This window comes from Papaver somniferum, chromosome 7 (assembly GCF_003573695.1).
Source record: "Papaver somniferum cultivar HN1 chromosome 7, ASM357369v1, whole genome shotgun sequence".
Taxonomy (NCBI): domain Eukaryota; kingdom Viridiplantae; phylum Streptophyta; class Magnoliopsida; order Ranunculales; family Papaveraceae; genus Papaver; species Papaver somniferum.
Window position 1 is genome coordinate 115,892,137 of NC_039364.1, and position 12,958 is coordinate 115,905,094.

The following is a 12,958-nucleotide window of genomic DNA, read 5'->3' on the forward strand; positions in this document are numbered from 1 at the left end:
AAGTGTATCTTTTATCTTCCGAATATTGCATCCCCATTCCACATGCCCTTTATTACCACAATAATAACAGTACTTAGTAACATACGAAGTGTGAGTTTTAATGTTACCTTTTTGTGGATCCACTTGCTTTGGAGCTTGATGATTTTTCTTTTTCTTCTTCTTCTTCTTCTTCTTCTTCTTCTTCTTCTTCTTCTTCTTCTTCTTCTTCTTCTTCTTCTTCCTCCTCAACATTGTTGCTTTCTTAATATTAGCAGAAGTGCCTTCTTTGGTTGCCGCACTTGAAGAGTCTGGTTGAATATGATTCTTAGGCTTGACTGGTTTCACTTCTTTAAAAAAAATATGAGCATCTTTTATATCAGTGGAAGCCTCTGGCTGAGAAAAATTAGTAGCTTTAACAAATTTTACCTCTTTGCTAATATTTGAATCATCTATTTCCTTATAGCCCAATCCTCGTGATGGGAATGTTATAAACACCCCTATTATTCATGGATCTTCGTAATTACTCATAACCGTCTTTACAAATACCATTATGGTATGATTGAAATTCTCAACAAAAAGGAATTTATTTCGGACTTCCATTTTTAACCTTCGTATCTTATACTTCGACTTCTTTCTTTATTTCTCACTCGGAGAAATCAATCGAACTCCCCACCATCTTCATTGCTGCCACCACCATCACATCTCCGTCACCACCACAACCAACGCCACCAACACCAGTACCACAATCATCTCCATCGCCATCATCACCTTCTTTATCTTCACAATGAACAACAATCCAAATCCCACCATATTCCTTTTTCGATTTCAGGGAGATTTTCATGAGATTTCAGATCTGTAGATGTTTTTCATATTCCTTTTTCAATTGGTTTTTTCGTTCCAATCGAAATTAGGTTTCAGTAATCATCAACAGGTTCAGAAATCAAATTTTAAATTCATTATTAGCAGTAAATTAGGTCTCATTAAATACCGATCCAAATTAGGTTTTTTTTAAGGTATCTTTATTCTTTTTCTTTCATTATTCATCGATGTTACTCATTTGGGTTCGCAAATTTTATGAGAATGGATTTAGCGATCAATTTGGTTTCATATAATCTACAAACAAGAACTCGTATTTACAGGTAATTTGTTTGTATATATGTTTTATTAGTAATTTCATGATATTTATAGAGATTTTTGATTTTTAATGTATAATCTTTGATTTTCAGATCAATCCTATGGGTGAGCTCGTGGATTGATAATAGTAAATTATGTTTTCCCATCTGTTTGTCTGCTATAAAATGAATTTTATGTTCATTTGACTGTATTCAGTTTACGACCTAATGTTTAATGCTGAATATCTTGGGCTTTATAGCATCATTTGTGACTATGAGAGCCACAGAGCTGGATTGGGGGAACAAATAACATATTTGCTTTCTAATGGTATTTTTCATAAATGTTCTTTACTAGATTTGTGGTCATTTCTTCTTCATATTTTAGCTTTGAGTAATTTATGGTCTTAGTGCGCACCACATTTACATTATAGATGACCGTTTCGCGGGGTTTGGTGTATGGATACAAAATGGGGTGTTCTGATGTTGTAGATGGTTTTGTTTTGTAATTATTTTGATTGGTTGTGCTAGTTTGACTGCTGTGTGTAAGTTGATTAATGAAGAAACAATTCCGGCTGTGTTGCCTCAGATTGTTGACTTGTTGGGAAATCAGAAAGAAGCTGTCAGGAAGAAGGCGACTATGGCGTTACATAGATTTTATCAGAAATTGCCGTCTTCTGTTTCTCACCTGGTGTCCAATTTCAGAAAGGTATGCATTTTTCTTTATGCTAATGGAATTGCTGCATTGACACTAGATTGATGGTTGAGCTTGTTTGTTTGTTCTTATTCGAATTAAATAGCATACGATGATTTAGACTTGCAAAAGATGGTGGCGAGTAATCTCATGTTTTACAATTTGGGCATAATCTAATGTGGAAGTAGGAAAAAGAATGAAGAACCTGGGTCAGGGAGTCAAATTGGTTTTAGTTTAGATAAAGCATTTTGATAGGCATTGAAGTAGTAGTGTATATTGAAGGATTCTGAAGAACTCAAGGTAGAGGCCAGATGTTTAACAGTAAGTTATTAGTTACCATTGAAGTAAGTATCTATGTTCACAATAAGCTTACTAGCAGTTGTTTACTCTTTTCTTATTTATTATATAAATGGAACAATAGACGGAAACTAGTATGTCACTACAGACAGAAACTTGTATGTCACAATAGGTAGGTATATTCACAGTAATACACACATTATAAATATAGTGGTTTGCTTTTGGTATTGGTGGTGGAGCAAGAAGGTGGTCTGCTCTTTATATGTTTAACCAATTGTTGACACCATTCAGTTGATATTATTATGAATACAATAGTAGATATAGTTGGCAAAAAATATTGGTATATGCTATTTGAAATTGTTAATTGTGAACTTGTGTTGTTGTTTGGTTCTTATAGTTTTCGGTGCTTATTGCAGGTATTAAGAGATGATCATTTTCCTTTTTTTGGTTGCATTTGTTGATAGTGTTCCACTTCTTAATCCTCCAAATTATAAGGTATCTCTCAAAATGAATCTGTGGTGCAATGGTAGCACAACTGACTCCACATCAGAAAATGCGTGTTCGATTCACGCCAGGTTCACTAATTTAGGACATTAATTAGGATCAACTTTGGTTGTTGACACCAGATTTTGGGATCAACTTTGGTTGTCGACGCCATATTATTTTTTATGGTTTTTTGATTTTTGTTTTGGGATGAACTTCGATTGTTGACGCGATATTATTATTTTTCTTTTCTATCTGATTTCTGCTTTGGGGATCAACTTCGATTGTTGATACCGCCAGCGGCGGTGGTGGACTGGTGGTGGGCGGCGATGGACTGGTGGCAGATGGTTGTGGATTGGCGGCGGCGTTGGTAGTGGTGGCGGTGGTGGTGGTGGAGTGGCGGCATCGATGGTGGTGGCGGCGGTAGTGGTGGTGGAGTGGTAGTGGCGATTGCTAGGTGGTGGTGGAATGGTAGTTGAGTGTTGGTGATGGTGGATATGTGGTGGTGCTAGTGGTGGTGGAATGGTGGTGGTGGCGGCGACTAAGTGGTAGATAAAAAAATTGTAGTATTATTAAATAAAGAAAAATATTATATGAGTGAGGTATTAAGGTAATCTATTTTTAAATGGATAGGTTTGTAAGTGAGAGGGGTATATTTATTAGGGGTCAAAACTAGGGTATATAATTATTGTACCCATCCTCGTGTATCACGATGATTTCTACTTGCTTCTAACATTGAGGTTAAATTGTTTGAGCTATCATTGAACTTTTTCAGGTTCAAATTTTCTTCTTCCAACATCTTGATTTTATCAAGAGCACCAGTAAAATCAGCCTTACGGCATTTTTCTCGTGAGAGATATTCACTTTCCTTCTCTTCAAAACTCTTTTGTTCAGAGTTAATCCTTGTATCAGATTCAACAAGTTTCTCTTCCAACAAGTGAATTTGTTTAAGAGCAGCATCACGCTCCCTTTTTAACAATTCGGTTTGAGACAGACTAGCTCTTGCTTTTTCCTCCAGACCCTGTATTTGTTGAGAAGCATCTTCCCTAAATTTTTTGTGATTTTGACACATTCTTTCACATTCAATAGTTAATGCTTTAAAATCATCCTGATTTTTCTCAAATATCTTTTTGTAAGTAAGCAATTGCTCACAAACAGATTCTGAGGGTGGTTCAATAACCTCTTGCGATACGTTAACTGAGCCTTTCTTTAGTTTCCGCTCTCGTTTAACTCTACTTTGACTCATGTATTATAGGTTGGATCGCACCAAACACAGATTGTTAGATGTTTTCGCGTTTTCCCGCTCTGATACCAATTGAAAAGACGAGGGTACCCAAATATACCTCAATCTAAAACTTTTTCACCTATAGGTCCTTTCTCCGAAAATGATTTTCTATGGACTGAGTCGAGACAATACAACTAATCGGTTCACACTTCGTGTGATCGTCTATGGATACGAGATCGAGAGAATACGACAACAAGATAACTTGTGTGATTGACTATGGATACAAGATCGAGACAATACAACAACGAAGTATGATTACTTGATAATAGGTTCGGACTTAACCAAACACAATAGTATTGCTATCAAGTAAATAGGAATTAACGTTTGTGTATTTTACTTCTAATTATAATAAGACAATTATAATTGCGGAAATAGAAAAGTAAAACACACAGCAAGATTTTTTTAACGAGGAAACCGCAAATGCAAAAAAAAACCCGGGACCTTGTCCAGAATTGAATACTCTCAGAATTAAGCCGCTATACAAAATCTAAACCAACTTCGTATAGTTGAGACCAAGCAACTAAACCTATAGTTCACCTAGTTCCGTCTGTATCCCTGCGCCTCCAACTTGCAATGAGTCACGCACTTGGAACAATTCCTTTGGTTCGTATTCCAAACAGTAAAGGAACAACAAATTTGTTCGGTAACAACTCTTTTCAAACAAGTGCTATGAGTTTGACAAAAGGCTCTTCCGTTTATCTTAATAAACTCCTTTGTCAGGTTCTTAGATCTATCTATTAATACAACTACCAAAATAGTTGAGTCTAGATTTTGCAATCAATACTTTTAGTCACAAAGACAATATATTGATTCCGATCTACTCAACTAATCAATCAAGATTATCACAAAGATAAACCGATTATAGTTGGATCCCCAGCCAATCAAGTTTTGTGCACACCAAAGATTATGAACTCAAACAAGCAATCTTCTTTGTCTTCAAATCTTCTTAGATCTTCAATAAACATCTGCACACAATCAACTTGAATCTCTTGTGATCAATCACACACAGAACGGAGTCTGTTAACAATGGATTATCACAAGACGTCTTTAGATCTACAAACAGTCTAAAGATCCCCGTCGAAACTTCGATCTAGTTTGAGTGAATATTATATCATAAGAGAAGATTCTCAAGCATAAACAAACTAGGTGCAATCAAAGTTCAACAACCGTTAGTCAATCAAATCAGTCGAAAACTAATAATAAACTGCATAGTTTCCCACCAACGATACTCGTAGAGCTTCCCAATCCCAAAGAAGTCTTTAAAACGAGTGGTTGTAAGAGATTTCGCTTAATTAGGGTACTTTTCTCTCCGAATAGATGGCTCCACCAGTAACAACACAACTAGGTAGTTTTGCCGGCTCTGAGGATTAGTTTGCTTGAAATGCAAACTTCAATATTTATAGACCAAGAAAGTTTAGACACCAAGGAATTTCCAAAACCGAAAATATTTCTCAAGATATGTACTCCATCTGTCCTAAATTATCTGTCCTAATTTCTACTTTGGTCTGTCCATTTTTATCTGTCCGCGCTGTTTATAGACATACTTTTCCCTTAAACTATCAAATATACCCTTTATTTTTAATAATCGTAAAATCATTTTTAATATAAACTTAATTCAAAATCTTAAATCTTATCATCATATATAAGGAAAAAAAACTTACTCAATATCATTGTATTAATTGTCATTCTTTTTTTAAATAAAAACACTTATGGATAGTTATAAAATTCCTAATAAAACTTTTACTCATTTTTACTTATTCTTATAAAAATATATCTTAAATTGTGGATTTTATAATAAAAGCAGTATAATTTGCTTTTATTTCTTAAAATATTTCCTAAAATAATAATACTATCCAATTTAGAATTTTTAACACTAATAATTTTAGTTTTGGTAACAACATAACATTAAATATGCTAGTCAAGGGCTAGTCATGATATTTTATAGGATTTCCTGAATATCTTGACAAAGTCAAAGCGGACTGTTAATTTAGGATGAAGGGAGTAATATATTTCCAAATTCGGTTTTCATAATTCCTGGAAATGATTTGTCCAAATATTGACCGAAATCTCAGTAGAAAATCTCAAATTAGTAAATGCACATTACCAATTTTTATTTTCTAAAGTTATGCATTTTAATTGCTGCAAATTAAAAGCATATAAAACTAAGGGATATTTTGACTTTGTGTCACAAGAAAGTGACCAGAGTTGCGTTTGGGTCACATAGAAATTTTAATTAGAGTTTGGAGCACAAGACCGTCGTTAACCATTTTGACTGTTATGAAATCTGTTAAATGCATAAATGACTAACTAAAAATTGAATTTGACATTATTTACTAACTTTGCCATTTTTACATGTATGGTTAAGATGACATTTAACAAGAACACGAAATTGGGGGATAAAAAAACTAATTGGGGGATATAGATTACTTCCCCCAACCCATGGTGTGTGCTAAGGGGTGATTTTTGGGTATGAAAATACTAAAATACCCTTTGCTCAAAATAAAAATCAAAAAACTTAAAATCAAAAAACAAAATCATATCCCCCATTTATCCCACTCCCTTTCAAATTAGAGTTTTCCCCACTCCCTTTCAAACTCTAAATTTTCCCCACTCCCTTTCAAATTCTCTTCCCTTTTAAATTTTCCCTATTTCCCCACTCCCTTGAAAACGATTTTTTTTTTATCATTCAGAAGCGATGAGGACCATGCCGGTAGTGATGAATACCATGCCGGTATTAATGAAGACCATGCGGGAAGTGATGAAGACCATGCCAGAAGTGATGAAGACATGCTGGAAGTGATGAAGACCAATGTCGGCATAGATGAAGACCATGCCGGTAGTGATGAAGAACATACCGGCATAGATGAAGAGCATGTCGGTAATGATGAAGACCATGTCGGAAATATAAAAAATTACATCGCCGGAAGTGATGAGTATCATGCCGGAATTGATGAAGACCATGCTGGAAAATGGTGTCGGCATACTTGGTAACTAACATTCAATGCCTGAACTGAGTGCCGGCATGCTCGATAGAAATCTATCAATGCCGGTAGTCAAGTGAAATTTTTTTGAAGTTTCCTGGATACTTTTCATCATGTGCCGGCATAGAAATTTAAGCAACATACTATGGCGGCATAGATACTGGCATGCTCGAGAATTAACTGATTGTGCCGGATAGTGGCAAACATTTATGAAAATTTCCAACAAATGCCGACATGGTTTTTTCGGTTGAATACAATGCCGGCACCGAGCTATTTCAGCTGCAACAATGGTGGATTCAAAGAAAAAAAAATTAAATTTTCAACCTCTTAGCAGCAATTCTCTCTTCACAATCGTCCTCCACTTTCACCAAAAAAAGTTCCCTCTCAAATTTTTTTTCTATCTTTCTACTCTCATCTCATTCGCCCAACTACAAATACAAATACACACTAATCATTTAACAATTACTTAAGATTTTTATTAATTATTATTAACCACTAAATCTGATTAGTGAGGAGTAGATTAGGATTTAAAAAAATACTTAGATAAGGGGTGATCCTGATTTGATATTTGGATCCACTTTTTGACTTTTTCCTCTATCCCCCAATCAGTTTTTTTAACCCCAATTTCGCGTTCTTTAACAACCTTATTTTCCCTTTCATCTTCTTCTTCCTCCTTGCCGCCCCACCTCTACCCCTACCATCGTTCCCGGTACAAAAATCCTGTAACAAAAATAGAACCTAAAATAACCAATCAAAGGTCGCTCTTTTCAAATTTCACAATTCTCTGAGTTGTCATCAATCAAAAAAACAAATTCAAACCAGCAATTTCCATTTTTCAAAATTAACAATCAAAAATACACAATCAAAGGAAAATTAACAAGCAATCAAAAAGAAAATCAAGATTGTACAAAAAATTGCACTACTGCAAAGCATCTGATTTCATGTATGGTATTCAATTTATGCGAAGAGTTCAAAAAAAAATCGAATAAATAATCAATTGAAGAAATCGAAACATCCAGTTAGAATGTTTTTCATGTTCTTCTTCCTAACCATCACAACCTTCAAGAAAAACATGAGAAAGGGTTATCTAAAGGAGCCCTAGCTAACATCTGTGCAAGAGATAATCTTGTAAAGAAATTTCATCTTCAGCAATTTTAATTTTGTGTAGGTTTAACTAATTTGTTGGATCTGATCAATTGACTTCAGCTTTCTGAAAAAGATTTAATTATTGAGGAGCATGATTACGAGCGGATACTCACAAATGAATCTAGGGCTTGGATATTTTTATTTTTGGGTGTGTAACGATGATAGATGTGTTGTCGACGGAGGTGACTATGGTGGTCCGGTCTGTGTGATGAGCCTAGATGATTAGATTAGAGTGAACTATTGAATATTCTTAGGAAGATTTTAACAAAATTCGACCTACTGTGGACGTGTTTAACAGTAGCTTAAACTGGTGGAGGCGAGGTGGTGCCGGTTGTGCCTGAGATGGCGGTGGTGATAGTTGTGTTAACAGAGACTAACGGAGTCAGATAAAATTATTTAAAATAAAAAAAATTAATTATTAACTAACGGTCAAGACGGTCAATGACAGTGCATGTGACTCAAACTCTAATTAAAATTTTATATGACCCAAACACAACTCTGGTCACTTTTATGTGACCCAAAGTCCAAATATCCCTAAAACTAAAGATCTTAATTAAAAGATTCTCAATTTATTTCGATCCGGGATTCTCTTTTAATTATTAAGGAATATCTTTGAACAATAAAAAATAAGAGTTACTGCACATATTCAAAATATGTCGACATCTTTACTTTGCAAATCCTTTTTCATATTTACAATCTTGGAACCGATTTGCCACACTTCCAAACGAGTTTAGAATTGGTTCATCTGATTTCTAAGAACTATGTGATTGATCAAAAACATTCAATCACCATTCGTGGGTTTAACGGTTCTACCAAAATAAGTTTCGGTTCCACCTCCAAGTGGCTACTAGGATCGGTCACATTAGTTTCCAAAATATTGTTAACTAAGTACCAGGATCGCTTACCACTTATTTATGGTACTTACTTGTGATCGGTTGCACAAGTTATAGGATCGGTCCCACCAATTACTAAAATTTGTTAACCTACTACAAGGATCGATTACACATCTTGTGATTAGTCCAACCAAGTTCTAGGATCGGTTACCCAATGACTAGGAATGGTCACACCAATTACAAATATCGATCATACCAGCTCAGGTGATTACTTAGGATCGGTTTCACTAATAAAAGTGGGTATATTAATTATATGTCCCTATTTTTGACACCCAATAAATATATTTTTATTCAACAATAAATATGTCCCTACTTTTTTATAACCTTATCCATTTAACATTATATTACCTTAATACCCTCACCCATATAATATTTTTCTTTATTTCAAAATGGAACAAATTTCTTCCTCTACCACTAGCACCACCACCACTAGCACCACCACCACCAACATTCAACTACCATTCCACCACCGTTCAACAACCACCACCTACCAACCGCCACCACCACCACTCCTTCACCATCACCATTACACCATCAACAGTCTCCACCACCACTAGTCCGTCTCCGCCACCACCATTAGTCCGTCGTCGCCGTCGCCACCACTGGTTCAGATAATTTTGTATCAACAACAGTAGTTGATCCATTTCAGTTGGATCAACAATGGATGTTTATCCATGATGATGGATCAACTTTAAGTGGCGTAAAACTGAAATTGATACATTTCAGTTGGATCAACAGTATAAGTTTATCCATTGCAGTTGGATCAACAATGGATGTTTATCCATGCTGATGGAAAAATGCTACCATTTCACCAGCTGCAGTTTCAGATCCACCAACAAAACCATCAACCACCATTTATAATCCATAGCAGCAACATTGTTTTCTATGAAGCTTCAACACCAATTCGAACCACCACCACCGTCGCCACCAGAACCACCACCGTCGCTACCATTATCATCATTACTTCTCTCTTCATAATTCTATATCTATTCACTGTAATTCCTACACATTCATCTATTCATTTTAATCACAATCCATTAGAAGCATCAACAGCTTCAGATTCGAACACACCCATTACTTCTCAGCAACAACAAGTTCATTATCTCCAACATATCCTATTGATTCACATCACCAAAACCATATCCAAATCAATTTTATCGTAGCAGCTCTCAGATCCCCTTTTCTTAATCGAATTGAACCACCAAATCGTTTCTCAATTTGTTTCTCAATTCATTTCTCAATTAGTTTCCCGATCTGGTGATGATGACGATTAAGATTTGAGGTTAAAGATGGTGATGATGACGATTGAGATGATTGTGGTGCTGGTGTTGGTTGCGTTCGTTATGGTGGCGACGAAGATGAAGATGGTGGTGGCGACGGAGATGAAGATGGTGGTGAGCTCGATCGTTTTTCTCTGGATGAGAAATAAAGAAGATAAGAAGAAGCAGAAGTCAATAAGGTATAAAGGTTGGGGTATATTTGTAAGTCCCTAAATTGTTGATGGGCCCCTGATGAGCTTAATTATAAAGAGGGACATAATTATTATGTGATAAGAATATTTGTATAGACCATCAAAAGTAGGGACAATAATTCAATTACCACAATAAAAGTCATACCAATACTAAAGTCAGGCATTTTGAATAGTTTTACCAATATACATAAACAAGTTATGAGAGGTTATACTAAACACACATATTGGTAATCCAAAGATTTGCAATGAAAAACAATACCAATAAGCCTAGCGATTTCCCTTTCGATTCACAAAACAAGTCTATGAATTGTACTTCCTTTAAACGAATGTAAAGTATTGTTTCCTATGACGAAATCTTCACCCATACCCATACACATAATCACAATAGCATTCATACGATTATGTCGATGTCTTATATACGAAGTTCAAAATATAGACGTTATACTTCGTATTGTAATTCCTTAATACTATGTCTAACTAGAGTATGATCATTCACAGCTTCGCAGTTATGTTTTCAATATGCACGACTTGAAAGATACGTTAGGAATGAAACAGTTCAAGTCAAATATTACTAACCTCAAGAGGAAGGATGATGTCGTCGTTGTAGCTCTTTACTTCTTCACATTCTTCAAGTCTTCATGTAATACTTGTAAGTCTTATACCTAGTAACTTTCTTGCTAACCTATACGAAGTTGACTCTAGTAAATAACCAAGCGACTCTTTAGATGAGTTTTGATTCACTAAAATAGGACAACCAAACTTGACATACCAACGCTTGGTGGGTTCAATCGAGCTATGCTCTAACACTTGCGTGAGCTAAAAAGAAAACTTAGTGAGTTGACTGATATTTCTGAAGATTTAGAGGAATTGAACGATCCCATAATCAATGGGTTTTTCAATAATGAGAAGGAATTCTCGGTAGATGCTCTGAGAAAGCTTTATAATGTCTAGAAAACTTCTTATGAGAATTTATTCTTATGCTTTAAGAAGGATAACTAGGGTTTCAAATATCAATTATTGTGAGTACACATAGCTATTTCCAATGATATTCATCTTGCGATGTTTTTAGATTTATTTATCTAAATTCTAAAGTTTATTTGGAAGATGATTTTGCAATATTAATCTTTATGGTTTTATATATTGCAACTTGTTATGGGATATGTGTGTTTGCGTCCGTGAACTATGATTGTCTCATACGTGGTCAAAAGTGAAGTCTATCATATGTCGGTATGAAAGTATTGATAAAAGATAGAATGAACTTTTGACAAACAAAAGTTAAGCCTATTATGTCATTACGCAAATATTGATGGAAGATATGATGAACTTTTGTTTACAAAGATTAAGTCTATTATATGTCATTGTGCAAATAGTGATGAAAAATAGAATGAATCTTTGTTTATTCCGCAGTATTGATCTTCCCTGATCCACATCTTTATGTAAATACCGTGCGGCTCCGTAAGTTCTCTTATGTGAGCATTTCCGATTAAATTAATCAGGGGTTCTTTTGTGGTTAATTTAATTGAGATTTTTTTGATACAAATTCATGTTTCATGTGATTTGTTAATGTCCAAAGAAATCCTTATTTTCTTGTGAAAGTAAGGCCGCTCTTGTTGTTACTTTTGGAGTGACATTTTATGGGGGAGAGTTCTTAATTGAACTTTTGCTTAATTGCCAAATCTTTGTGGGGAGTGTGGTTGTGGAATATTATAGGGGTTATCTTGTATCTTTATAAACTCCTTGATGAATGCATTTAGTTTCGGCTATATGTGCTTTTCTTTTGGTCATGAAGTATCTCTATGGAAATTTCATTAGGATCCAACTAATTTTCGTACCTTTGCCAATTTTATTGACAAAAAGGGGGAGAATTAATGTGTAGTTCACACTATAAATACATATGGTTTTCGGATCATTATGTAAGGGGGAGTGGTTTTCATGTGAGATGAAGTATTTACCAAGGGGGAGTGATACATATCACCATAGTATTGTTTTCGAGGTTTTGATACAATTGAACTTTGATGTTATGTAATAATACTATGATACTGTATAACAATGATTGAGAGCTATTGTTTTCTCATTGTTATAGCTATGGATCTTCAACAACGATGATGTTGAGTTGAACACATTTAGAATCATTGGAGTACTTGGAAGTGACAAAGATTTCGAGTTATGTTGAAGAACCAAGGAGATCAAGCATTTGGATGAGAAGCTACAAAGTTTATTTATTTTGTATTCTATACGTATTAATAGTTTTGTCACTAAAATTGACAAAGGGGGAGATTGTTAGAGCATTGCTCGGTCGAACTCGCAAGCGTTGCTATCTCAAGCTTGTTTGTCAAGTTTAGTTTCCAAAACTATAAGTCTTGATTTCTAGTCTAGTTATAGCTAAGTCTCAGATTATGATAGTAAGTGTAGTTGAGCTTTAGACTCCACGACGTTCATCGAATGAAGATGAAGAACTATTCAAGGTAACTTCATCAATAAAAGGTATGTAGAGACTTGAACTTATCTATCACCCAAAAGTCTATCTACTCTATCTCCTATTTGAGACAAAAGTCGTATTGCTATATAGACTTCAATTATACACATTTGCTATTTCGAGCCGAGTTTATCTCGCTTATCT

The 12,958-nt window shown here is 34.9% G+C and overlaps 1 long non-coding RNA gene and 1 other non-coding gene across 2 annotated transcripts; both read left to right on the top strand.

Annotated features, from left to right (window-relative positions):
• The first annotated feature begins 645 nt into the window (after positions 1 to 645).
• LOC113292921 lies at positions 646 to 2,900 on the top strand. The gene is made up of 3 exons (XR_003331948.1): positions 646 to 1,118; positions 1,678 to 1,797; positions 2,496 to 2,900. It is a non-coding gene; the product is annotated as an uncharacterized LOC113292921 (long non-coding RNA).
• On the top strand, positions 2,589 to 2,659 carry TRNAW-CCA. Its single transcript has one exon. It is a non-coding gene; the product is annotated as a tRNA-Trp (tRNA).
• Positions 2,901 to 12,958: the final 10,058 nt, after the last annotated feature.